Genomic DNA, 13,482 nt, shown 5'->3' with positions numbered 1-13,482 from the left:
TTAAAAATAAATAAATAAATAAATAAATCTTTGTAAGGCAGGTCTAGAGATAAATTCTTTTAGTTTTTATCTCTCTGAAAATGTTCTAATTTCTCCTTCATTTTTGAAGGATAATATTGCTGGATACAAATTATTTGTTGACAGTGTTTTTCTTCTTTTCTGTCAGCATTTTGAATACGTCATCCAATGTCTTCTGACATCTATGGTTTCTGATCAGAAATAAGCTCTTAGTCTTACCGGGGATCCTTGAATGTTACTTGTCTGTATCTTATGCTTTCAAGATTCTCTCTCTGTCTTTGTCTTTCAACAGTTTGATTATGATATGTCTGGCTGTGCCTCTCTTTGAGTTTATTCTACTTGGACTTTGTGGAGCTTCTTGTATGTGTAGATTAATGCCTTCCATCAAATTTGGGAAGTTTTGGGTCATTATTTCTTTGAATATTCTTTCTGTCCCTTTCTTTCTCTCCCCTTTCTGAGATTCTTCTTATATACATGTTGTTTTGTTGATGGTGTTCCAAAGGCTTCTGAGGCTGTGTTCATTTTCTTCATTTTACTTTCTTTCTGTTCTTCAAGCTGGATAATATCAATTGACCAGTTTGCTGACACTCTCTTCTGCTTCTTCAAATTTGGTGCTCAGCCTTTATAGTGAGTTTTTCATTTTAATTATTGTACTTTTCAACTCCAGAATTTCTATTGGTTTTTCAAAAAATATATAATTTCCATCCCTTTGTGAATATCTCTATTTGGTCAAACATGGTTTTCATGCTTTCCTTTAGTGCCTTAGACACGGTTTCCTTTAGCTCTTGGAGCACATTTAAAATGGCTGATAAAAAGTTTTTTTTCTATTAAGTCCAAAGTCTGTGCTTTGGGGAACACTTTCTATTGCTTGCTCAATTTCCTATTTAAGGCCACACTTTCTTGTTTCTTTACATGCACTGTAACTTCTGTTGATAACTGGCTGTTTAAAATAATATAATGTGGTACTCCTTGAAATCAGATTCTCTGCCCTCACAGAATATATTGTTGCTGCTATTTGTAGCTGTTTTTGTATATTTAGTAACTTTTCTGAACTAGTACTATAAAGTCTGTATTCTTTGTCATTTGTGGCCGTTGAAGTCTCTACTTGGTTAGCTTAGTTGTTAGCTAATGATCACACAGAGATTTCCTCAAATGCCTGGAACCAATAAATCTCCAAGTCGGGTCACGTACAGACAGCCTTGCAAGTGGAGTTTTCCAGGGAGCTCCCAGACATGTCTGAACAGACAGTTCAGATAAGGACAAATCTTTGGGAAGGAGACTTTAAAAAAGCTCCATTCTGCTCCCTCTGGTGGCCCTAAGTCTGCCCTAGGAATGTGGGTTGTTATTTTTTGAGGCTACAGCAGGGCAGGAGAGTGAGGGACAGAGGCAAGGTAAAATACCACTAAACTTACGGTTATTACTGAGATTTGGCTGTTTTTTCTTAAATAAATGCTTCCTGAGTTGCTGCAAGCTTTTGGTTAATTTCTAATGCTCTGGAGAAAGTTGATTCTGACCATTTTTGCCAACTTTCTCATTGCTTCTATGGAGAAGAACAATTTTTGGCAGTCTTCACTCCACCATTTATGCTGACTTCACTCCTTGATGATTTTTTTTAAATAAATCATCCAAATAATAGTCACATCTGTCTGTTGAAAGAACACAGTGCTCTGTAATATGACTTTTAGTGTTCACATCTTGGCCTTGCCACTTACTAGTTGTGGCCTTTGGCAAGTTACTTAACTTGTCTGGGTATTGACTTTTTTTAATGAACTGGGCATATTAATAATATTCACCTTGTAGCTTAGTTGTGACTCTGGAAAAGGAGTTAAAGCGTGGGGAGTTCTCACAGGGATGCTTAACACAGAATAAGCATTTGTTGACTCTTACCTATTGTTATGGTTACTCTGAATTTTCATTACAATCCTGCATAGTTGATGGGCCAACTTCTAAACTGAGGATGGTAGAATTATTTCCTGAAGTCAGAGAGGTAATGAATGATCGATTCAACCAATCTTGAAGAGTTGTTGCAAGGATTAGAGATAAAATATGTAAAATTTTCAGCTTATACTTAGAAGGTGATCATTAAATGGGAACCTCTCCTACAAATTATGGCTCTAGCATTTTTTCCACTTTGGGTGAACAGTACATAGCTCCTTGATTATTTTTACAATTTGTTAGATGGGTATGTGCTGGATTTAAGTGCATCTTTCAGTTGCATGGGGGTTTGGGTGAAACTTTTCTTCCATCTGGTATTCGGGTTTGGGCAAAGTTCAAAGACTCAGAAGCAAGGATTGGCCACGATGGGCCTCTGTGCATGGTTGTAGCGACATGGATGAGCAAGGGTAGCCCAGTGTGAGGGCTCAGCACATTCTGGAACTTATCATCAGTTCTGAAGACCTTTAGAGGAGAAGGAGGCAAGTAAAAGGTCTTTCAAAGCACAGCAAATGGGGTAAAAGCAGTTGATCAGGAGTAGCTAAAAATGAAACAGGTGGCCTCCATAAATACCAGCTGTGCATTATGGCCAATTTTATTGCCAGTTTATAATTTTGTCCATGGCTATTTTATAACGGTTTTCTTTATTCCTGACATTGTTATAAATCTTGCTATAAAATTGCTCTAATGTGGTAGAGAGGCAATGAGACGAAATGGGGAACTTCAAGGATCAGTCAGTTGCAGAGGAATGGAAAGGAGGCTGCAGATGCCCAGAGAGAAAATAAAGGAAAGCCACGGGAAAAATAAGTGGGCTGGATGTCTCATTATGTGCTAGAATTCCTCCTCTCAAGTCCATTTGAGAGCAAGAGCAAATTGCACTTTTGGGATGAATCCACCAGGTGGCACCACCGAAAACATTTGTTAGAAGGCCCGTTAATTTCTTAGAAGTAGTAAACCAGTTATTTTTAGAAGTGGAAAAAAGACTTGTTCATTTGTGGAGGGGAAGTTCATGGGTGCTTCTTATAGGATGCTCTGTAATTTTTTATTCCTGTGTATTGGTTGTAGTTTCCAACAGTGAAAGATCCTTTTCCCAAAAGATACAATTTCAACTTGTCTAGGTTTTGTGAGGAGCATGAACTACACCTCCCAGATTCAGGGATATCTTCCCATTAATATTAATGTACTCTGTTTTCTCATCTTTTCTTGGCCTGGGACTATATAAGCCTTTATAGCTTTAATTTTCCTTTTTATCATCCCTGCCAAGAGGTGGGGAGACTGCTAAATAGTCCCCCCAATTCCCCTCGCGCAGCCAGCTGCTGGCTGTGCTCCTATATGTCCCATCCAAGGTGTCCTTCTGGGGCTTGGAAACCCTGGAAAGGCTCTCGTGGGCAGGTCCCCGCGATTCTTAAAATTTTGCACCAAGAACAGTACAGAAGTGAAATCTGAGAAAAATGGGTCCCTGGTCCCCTTCGGCCTCTTTTGTATTAGCTCACTACTGAATTCAAGGGTTATTGCAAGGATCGAAGAAGAGAATGTGTGCAGAGTGGTCAGCATATGGCCTGGCACATGGTGGGTGCTCAATGCATGTAAAAAAAGAAAGATTTATAAAAAACTGATGTGTATTAAACAAATATCTTTTTAGCAGAAGCCCAAAGAATCTTCTTGTCTATCTCAGCTTTTCTTCTCACTAATTTTTCTAGGAATCAGGAAAGATGCAAAGAACCAGGAACTGAAATCTAGCATTAATCTTCGTTCTTGGAGCCAGAGGTGGGCCTTGCCTAAGAGCGAAAAGACAGGCTGGTGGTTTTGACGTTGAGTTCTTTTTTTTAAAATAGTGTCTAACGTTCTCTGAGGTGAGGCTAAAGACTTGCATGTTGGAAGGAGCTGGCAGGAAACAGGCAGGCTCAGTTCCTGTCCCCCCCGCCCCCGCCCCAGGAAGTGCAGGAGCAGCCTGCAGACACAGACCTTCTGAAGGCAAAGCACCCTGCACGCTTCGGGTGAAAACTGCAACAGGGAATTAGAGATGCCCGGGGCAGTTGTGATTTTCACTGTCCATTTATCTATAATCATTTCTGTAAGGAAGATTGATGGATGCAGGGGCGCGGGGGAAGGGCAGAAAGCAGCACCTCTGAATAGTGATGCACAGGAATTGACATAGTATCAGAACTGTGCTCTTGATGGTTGTTTTCCTGGCAAGCTAGAGATGATGGGCAGTCTTTATCCTCTGAGTTGTTTAGCTCTTCTGTCAGGTACGTGGTCCCACGGGGAGCTGCTTAATGAGCCAAAGGTCCCGTCTCTTAAGTACCTCACCAGCTCTAATGTGTGTGTGTCACCTTGACGTGAATTGGAGCAGGGGTTGATGGATACTGTCTGGAGGCGTGCCAGCAATGAGCTCCTTGTGCAGCCTGCCACCGGAGCCTCAAGTTCAACTTCCAGAGGGCCTGCAGGGCAGCCCTGCCGGGCCACCTTTAGGGCAGAGGGTTCTGGAAATGAGCAAATGGTCTGAAAGTCTGAGGGTGAGGGCAGGGAGGGATTGATGTGTTTGGGTCCCCTCTGGCTGCAGCACACGAAGTCCTTGAGGATTCAAGTGGCCCATTTGCAATTTCAAATACTTTCTGCATCCCGGCTGGTAATGTTAATACTCATGGTGGCCCAGGGTCGGGAGTACAGAGTGGTGACTACTCGGCAGAACTGGAGCTTGTGCAAATGAAAAGATAAAAACCATTCTGGTCAAAGAAAACTAAGTGCAGGGCCCAGACTTCATTTCCATCTTTTGTGTGGATTCCACAAGCATCATTCACAGCGTTCCAGAAACACCATTCTCATCTCTCCTACTGAATGTTATCCTCCCAATTACAAGGGGCAAATCTTCTCCCTGTTTCATTTGACAAATTCTTTTCTTAAGGGAAGCCGGTAGGATTCCCAGAACCTCTGGAACCTTTGCCAGAGGTGGGTTGGGAGTCAGGAGAAGAGGAGGGAGGATTGTCTGCAGAGTTCCGGCCCGAGACCTTTTGGATGGGCCCTGCTTGCTCAGTGTGTGTGTGTGTGTGTGTGTGTGTGTGTGTCGTATCTTGTCTATTACTTGCCCCAAATGAGGTAAGAGAGCATTGTCTGGGTGTCTCCTGGGCCCATTGTGTCTGGCCTCATGGAGACAATAGAAGTGGTCAGATCAGGCCCAAACTCACCCTGTGCTTGGCTTGCTTGTATTTCCTAGGAGTGACTGTTGACTGCATGGTGGCTGCCCCTCTGCTGTCCCCTCCACTGCCCTCTGAGTGATGTCCACGCTGGGGCCAAAGGCCATTCAGAAAACTGAAGATGTTCATGTTCAGGTACAGGCAAGGGGGCAGATCCTGGTTGTGTGGGGTCTTGCTCTTGTGCAATTAAAGCTTCCTCTTTAAGAATAAGAATATAAATTATGAATTAATAAAGTTAGATATGAAAGAGAGTATGTAGAATAGAAAACAAATCACAAGCTACAAAATATGAAATTTGACAAAAGCCACAAATATGACAAAATAACATAACAGATTTTATTAATTATCTGCCTGGCATACTCTATTATATATATATTTGATCTTTTGTCTGCATCTTGTTTGATGACAATTTTTTGATATTGCTTTTTGTAGAGAAAATAGCAAGATAATTCAGTATTTACTCTGTCACAGTTAATTAAACATTTTTCAATGTTATTTATAATTTGAAAGTTTCTTTTAGCTTCCCAACCTACTACTCTTAGGACACAGATAAAAATCACTGGCAATGTCAGGCAAAGGCTTAAGATTGTTGCCAAATTTTGGAATATCTCTATCAAGTTTCTTTTAGATGTCATAGACGAATTGTGAGATTTGGAAAAATATTCCACAGACTGATTTCTGTACTTATTTTTTTCTGCTCTACTAATCACATGCTTCTGGTGTTGGGGATACTAGTACATGACCATATCAGGACACTATCTCTGGCCCTGCATCTTGGAGTCACAATGCTAGGTAAGTCCACGTGGTGGGTGGTAGAAGTGTTCCTAGAAACCATTCCTACACCAGGACAGCCATTAATAACTCAACTCTACAAGGAAGTCACTGTGAACTACATGCACATATTCTACTAAAGTCAAACTAAATGTATCCCCAACTCAACTGGCCCTTAACGGGACCCCAAAAGTCTCAGGGCCACTCTCCTGCCACCTGACATGAAGGAAAACGTGATGAAGGGGACCTCAGTGGGAAGAGACCCAGCATTAACTGATTGCAGTTAAAATATCTTACTTTTGAAAATTGGACAAAAACATATGACCGTGGGCATACACTGCTAGAACCCCTCCCCAGGCCGTGGAAAGGGGATTTGTCATGCAAGTGAGGTGCCTTGATGTTTATCTTTCATCAGCTTCTTGGCAGCTCTGCCTCTGGGCCCAGGAAAAGGCTGGGTACTGCCTGGCATCACGTTCTAAGGGAATAAAGAGACAGTCAAGGCCTTTGGGCTGTTCTCTGTGGCTCAATGCTCTGCATTTTCCATGCTATATGATGTAAAATTAGATTTAACTCATGCTGTAGCACAGAGATGAAGAGAATTTCTACTTTTGGCAGGCCCTGAAACATCATTTAATCAATATTTGTTAATTGAACTTGGTGAATAATTGGAAAGCTTATGGAAGGACGTGTTTGACTGGGAGGGGCCCTCAGTGACCACTGATCACTCGTTTTGCAGATAGAAAGGCCAGGAAGAGAATGAATGACTGAAGGTGACAGTGAATGACAGAGATGAGGCCCCCAGTTGAGGTACACTAGTATACTCTGCCTTCGCATGACAGTAAGTAATTGCTTAGTAGGTAATTGTGAGTTAATGGATGGAACGAGATAGGTGCTGATGTCTAGAAGCACCAATGGTGTTCACATTGAAGGCTGACGTTGAAGGGTTATTGTAAAATGTTGTGCTGAATACTTTATATACACCTATCTTGGTTAATCGTTAGTGCTATTTTCTCTAGTCTGTGGGACACATGCCCCGTGCTGAACCACAATATCGTACTGCTAGGAAGGCCACATGCTGGCCATGCTCACACCTGGCAAAGGTCTGCTCTGCGTAGGCTCAGCTGAAAATAGGCTGTGTGAGCCCCGGATGGGTCACAAAGTCCATGGATTGGAAGACTGGGCTGGTGGGCGGCAGGGGAAAGAGGGACAGTTCCTACCAGGTGTTCTGAAGGGGATTCGAGGCCAGGCTGTAGAGTGTGTCTATCCTGAAGGGAAGAGCTTAGGTCTGAGTAGGAAGCACAGACTTTGTGTCTACAGGACCCCACAGGGCAGAGGCAGCGTGGAGATTTGGTCAGGGTGGAGAGACCAGTTGGCAGCGTCCCATGGACAGGACTGTGCACAGCATGGAGGAAAGGACAGCTACCAGCAACAAGGTGGTGTAAAGACAGGAGTGGCCCAGCAAGAGAGACAGCAGTGGGGACTGGAGCCTTGGTGGAGGCAGGCTGCTTGCCTTTCATCCTGCCCCTACCACTTGGCACCCACATGACCCTGCACAAGAAACCCACTTGGCCTTTCTGAGCCTCTGTGCCTTGGGCTGTCAAATGTATAAATATACCAATCACTAGTCTTAGCCAGGGGCTATTTTGACTTTGCTAAGTGCTTTTTCAGCAAAGAGCCTTTTTATTGTTTATTTATTATTGGCCATCTCCATCATGATCATTAATATTATTACTAATCACTCTCCGTGGCTGTGGGTTGGGGTGGGATGGCATGGACCTGTTGGCCCTGGCCACCCATTCACTGCCTCCATGTCCAGGCACCCAGGCCCTGCAGGTGTGTGCAGCCTACTCCCCAAGAGACCTGCAGGGCAGCCAGCCGAGGGCGGGGCCCCTGGGAACCTCCCTTTCTAACAGGGGCTGGACTTCTGGGCTCAGGAAATCACCCTATAACTCTGAGGAGGCCGGTGAGGGCAAAGGAAGTATAGGGAAGAAGGCAGTCTGCATTAACTGAGTGCCTACTATGTGCTACTGACTCTGGGGGTGTTTATATATGTTATCTTGCTTAGTAAAGCGATAATTAGGCATTCTTATCTCCAACACAAATGAGGAAATGGTCACTTTGTGAAGTACTTTGCTCAAGTGCAGAGCTGGTGACCACAGGACCTGCATCCATGTGACCCCCCAGCCCACTTGCTCCACCACTGCAGGTGGGCGAGAGGCTGCTTATTCCATTCCATGCTTATTTTTGCACAAAATAATCTGACTCAAATAAGAAGGTGAATTATAAGGTAACATACATCAAAAAACCAGGTGGGATTTTGACTGAAGTGAACTCAATCTATGGACTGCTTTGGGTAGAATTAATGTCTTTATGATGTTGAGACTTTGTTACCTTGAATGAGGACTTAGGTTTTCAGTTATTAAATGTTTTTCATAAGACATTATAAAAAAGGAAAAGACAAATTCAAAAGTCAAGTCATTGTAACATGTACTATGAGAAAAAGATTATTATATATTAAAAAAACTACTATAAATCCATTAAAGCAACCCAATAGAAAAGATGGATAAAAGGTACAAATAGGTCGGGAGGCTAATGCAGAAGGATCCCTTGAGACCAGGAGTTCAAGACCAGCCTGGGCAACAGAGCAAGACCTCATCTCAAAAAAAAAAAAAAAAAAGATACAAATAGATGTTTCATATAAGTAGAAACACAAATAGTCAAAAAATCTATAAGGATTAGCTCAATCTTATGGGTTGATCTTATTTTCTTTACTACCTTTATTGAAGATTTCTTTCTTGACTGCCTTTAATTGAAAATATTAATTTTCAAGGAAATGAAAATTCAGACAACCATGGGATACTTTTTAAATGTCCTTTGATTTGTAAACATTAAGGGATTTGAGAAGATAAGATATTCATATTCAAAATATAAAGAACAAGGAGCACACATACGCCATTGGGATGAGTGTGAATTAAGTACTTTGGAAACCATTATCTTGTAAATTTGAACATAAGTAAATCCCATGACCCATTGTGCCTCTGAATACCCTAGCAGCGATCCTCAACCTTTTTGGCACCAGGGACCGGTTTCATGGAAGATGATTTTTCCACGGATGGGGTGGGGGTGGGAGCGGGGGGAGGAGGAGCTCAGGTGGTGAAGCCAGCGATGGGAATCGGCTGTAAATACAGATGATGCTCTGTTCGCCTCCTGCTGTGCAGCCCAGTTCCTAACAGGCCATAAACAGGTACCAGTCCATGGCCTGGGGGTTGGGGACTGTAGCCCTAGAAAAACTCCTGCCAATCGGTACTAAGAAAGCATGTATAAGAGGTTGTTTTTAGCAGCCTTTGTAGTAGCCAAAATGGGAATAACCTAAATGTCTATCCGTAGGAAAGTGGATAAATAAAAGTTGAGTATATTCACTCAGTGGGATATTATACAACTGTGGAAATAAATGATCCACAGCTGCCACCAACATGTAATGATGAGCAGCGATGAGTCCCAGAGCTTCAGAGTCAGCAATGTAAGATGATACCACTTTTATCAAGGTAAAAACAAGCAAAGCCAAACAGTATATGGTTTAGGAATAAACACAGATCTGAAAAAATTCTTTAAAAAAAAAAAATCAAGAGAAGGGTAAGCACAAACAGGGAACAGTGGTTCCCCCTGGGGCAGGGTGAGCGTTGCAGTCAGGGGGACCCATGGGGGTTCCACCTGTATTGGTCATGGTCTTTTTCTGAAGTTGGATGGTCCAGTCGGGGGTATTCGTTTTACAACCATGCTTCATAACTCTGATGCACATTGTGTCTGTGTTGTTGTCTCTGCCAAGTATTTCATAACCTAAACAGCCTTGTTCTCCAGGCAGCCCCATTGCTGACACATGATGACACTTTTCATAAATGGCAACCAAATAAAAAAAAAGAAAGTTAAGTACCACAAAGCCGTTTGGAGGAGGGAATCCCAGGTGTGTCTGCTCCATTGCCTGTCTGCACATGTTTTCCATGCACTGCCTTACACTGCTGCATCCATTTCCCTGAGACCCAGGGCCCCTTTGTTTTAGTTTTTTAAAAAAAACGATCCCTCAGGGCCTGCAGGCACTGGAGGGCCGCAGTTGCTGGGTGGCGCTGGGTGGGCGTTCCCGTCCCCTCCATTTCAGGCTCAAATGCACCCTCCTGTTTGCAGACCCCTTTCCCCACCCATGCACGGTGTCTTTAGTCCCCAAGCCCTCAGGAAGGGTCGGAGGGGAGGAGAACTGCTGTGCTCTCACCCCCACCCCCAAACTGGGTGCCTGCGCTTCTGTCCAAAGTCCCAGGGCTCTGCTGGGCCACGTTGCCCGCTCCATCTAGCTTCCAGATTCCAAAATTGTATTGCTCTCTCTTCTCCACTATTGCTTCCTCCCTTCTTCTTTCTGCCCTTGCCATTTTTTTTAAAAACAGATTTCTTTTCTGTCATTTCAGTGCTATTTTAGGGAGTCAGTCTCCTGGCTTCAATTCACCCACCCCAGGAGCTCAGGGTAACTTGTTTTATTGGAATTTATCTTTTCTTTTCTAAGTGGAGTAAAGGAAGGGTGTTCTGGTCACCCTGACGGTCCAGGAGGTTCAGGTTCTAAGGAATAGGACACAAGCCCCTTGGTCTGCTACGGTTCCTCGTCTGGCAGGCACAACCCCTCCCTTGGCTGTTTCTTGGAAGACTGCTGCCTTCTGAGGAAGCCTTTTGAAATACCCGTGACATTGTGATTTTCATCACCACCAACAGCTTCCTGTTTTTTTTTTTTTTTTTTAACAACTTTAAGATGTTAATAATCAGTGTTAAACTTGCTCTCTGATTTCACAGCCATGAGGCAGATATAGCATGCTTATCAAAGGGATTACTTTTTGTACCTTATGTACTAATTTATCTGTTTCAGGGTAGAATGAATTCATTTAATCTGTCCTAAAAGATTAAATAATTTTATTCCTTTACATTACGAGGGTTGACACCTGGCTCCTCACCACAACGGCACCTACCCAAGTGGAACCTTCGGCTCGTGCCTGCCACCTCCTCAGGTACCAACCATATGGACTCAACCTTGTAGGCCTGTAGACAAATGCAGAGCTCTAGTTAATTTAGAAAATACCATGCATAACCTGCCCATTCTTTTCCTAACCCCAAACAGTCAAGACAGATGCAAGCCATGAACATGTTATTGCAGCTGTCAGAGTAATGAAACCAATAGACAAGAGCTGCTAGTAATTCAGGATTACTGGAGACAAAGCAACTTAGCAGGGTGCCTGAATAGGTTTGTGTTTTTTTAAGCTCATATTTTAAAATTGAGCGTCATTCAAACGGATTGTTTTTGTAATATATCATGAATATACTGAAAAGTCAAAATAGAAATGCCCACTGAGAGCACAATTGTCAATGCAATGGATAAGGTTATAAAAGTGAACCCTTCATATTCTTTTGAGGCTCTACATCTACTCTAATGCTATTTTCCCAGTGACTGACTTTAATCAAATTCTTCCATCTCCTTCTGACCTCGATGAAACTGTCTTCATAACCGGGTTGGAAAGAGAAGCATCTAATTAAGATCACATTTATATTTACAATCTCTCTGCCCAGTGGGGAAAGATCATATTGTCACTTAGCATTTGGGGTGGATAATGATATTAAATGCTTTTCTCCATAGGCAACATAGTCGAATCAAGGCTCTGTCTTATCTGTAGAGACTTTTGCACCTTTGAAGGGAGATGGCTGGGCATGTTCCCAGGGAGTCCAGAGTCGACTGAGTTTTTCATTATCCTTTTCTCTCTCTTCAGAAAACAGAGTTCAGATAGTCAGCCATGTTTCCTCCAGTAAACTTGAGCTATCAGGTTTATTGAGGAATCATTTACATACAGTAAAATTATCTCTTTTTTGGTGTTCGTTTTTGTGCATTTTGACAAATGTATACAGTTGCTAACAATCACTGTATCACCCTAAAAATTTAGTTTCCTTTTGTCTCTTTGTGGTCATTTCCCTTCTTCCCTCCCCAGCCCCTGGTTAGCACTGATCTGTTTTCTGTCTCTATAGTTTTTCCTTTTGGAGAATGCTGTGTAAATGGTGTCAGACAGCATGAAGCTTTTCCTTTCACTTAGTATAAGGCTTTGAGAATCATTCATGTTGTTCTGTTTTTTTTTTAAAGTAACATTTTATTGCTTGACTATATCAAAGTTTGTTTGTTCATTCACCAGTTAAAGGACATTTGGATTGGATTTGTGGCAATTCTGAATCAAGCATCTGTGAGCATTAGCATGTAAGTCTGTGTGTGGATGTATGTTTTCATTTCTCTAGAGTAAATACCTAGGTGATATGGCAGGTAGAGGTTTACTTTTATAAAAAACCACCAAGCTATTTTCTAAAGTAGCTGCACCATTTTGTGTCCCTACCAGTATTAAGTACCATCTAGGAGAGTTCCAGTTGCCCCAGGTGTTCACCAGCTATAAATATTCTCATTTAGAAAAATCAGCCGTTCTAATGGTGTATAGTGGTGTCTTATTGTGGTTTTAATTTGTATTTCCTTCATGATATTGAGTATCTTTTTATATGTGTATTTGCCATTTATAGCTCTTCTTTGGAGGGTCTGTTCATATAGTACTTTTTTCAGCAATTTTAAAATGAGTTTTGCTTTATTTCCTATTATTGAGTGTGGAGAGACTTTTTATATATTTTGGATCTAAGTCTTTTATCAGATATGTGTTTTGGAAATATTTTGTCCCAGTCTATGCCTTGTTGAACATATAACCAAAATGTACTCTCATAATATCCTGAAATAAAAATAAATAAAAAAGAATATTTTAATGGGGTTTCAGAATCAGATTTAATTCTATTTATGGAAACAGAGTAATAAGACTTTCCTTACACTTGAATCTCACAGTGATTGCAGATTCAAACTGCACCCCAGGAATAACACCAGCAAAGCACTCTTTGGAACTTGTTTTCTGCATATGACTCATTGGGAAGTGCTTACTAGGATTGACTTTGCACTTTTCCCAAGTTCTTTACCTCCTTTCCTTCCCACTATAAATAAGTTGATGAATGAGGTTGTGCTAGTAACCAAATAAATATGATCTCAAATAGAACAGAATATCATGATCCTGCCAAACATCTGGACAAAAAGTAAAAACTTCGTTTGGCTTCTCTTCATTTCATGTTTGAAATACCTAGATACTTGACTTCACACATAGACAGCTAGATTTTCTCTCATTAATTTCTTCACTGTTTTGACCCGAAGTAAAAATTTTAAATACACTCACCCCAATTTTGTGATAGTAAATTACCACATGAATTGAGCATTTAAAATAACTTTAGGGAGGACTTGGTACTTTAAGATAGGAGTCTGACAACCTCCTCATTTGCCAGTAAATTGATAAACTTCTCTGTCCTTCTCCTTTTGATGCTGCCAAAGGGACAAGTGATGAGCTTTTAGTAACATAAGGAGCATTTAAAAACTGATTATATACTAGGTCATTAGAAAACATAATAACTTTCATATTAAACAATAGTATCATAAAAAAGAGCTCCCACAAATCAATGTGGCACGCAACCTTAT

This window comes from Eulemur rufifrons, chromosome 3 (assembly GCF_041146395.1).
Source record: "Eulemur rufifrons isolate Redbay chromosome 3, OSU_ERuf_1, whole genome shotgun sequence".
Taxonomy (NCBI): Eukaryota; Metazoa; Chordata; class Mammalia; order Primates; family Lemuridae; genus Eulemur; species Eulemur rufifrons.
This window is presented reverse-complemented; position numbering follows the sequence as displayed.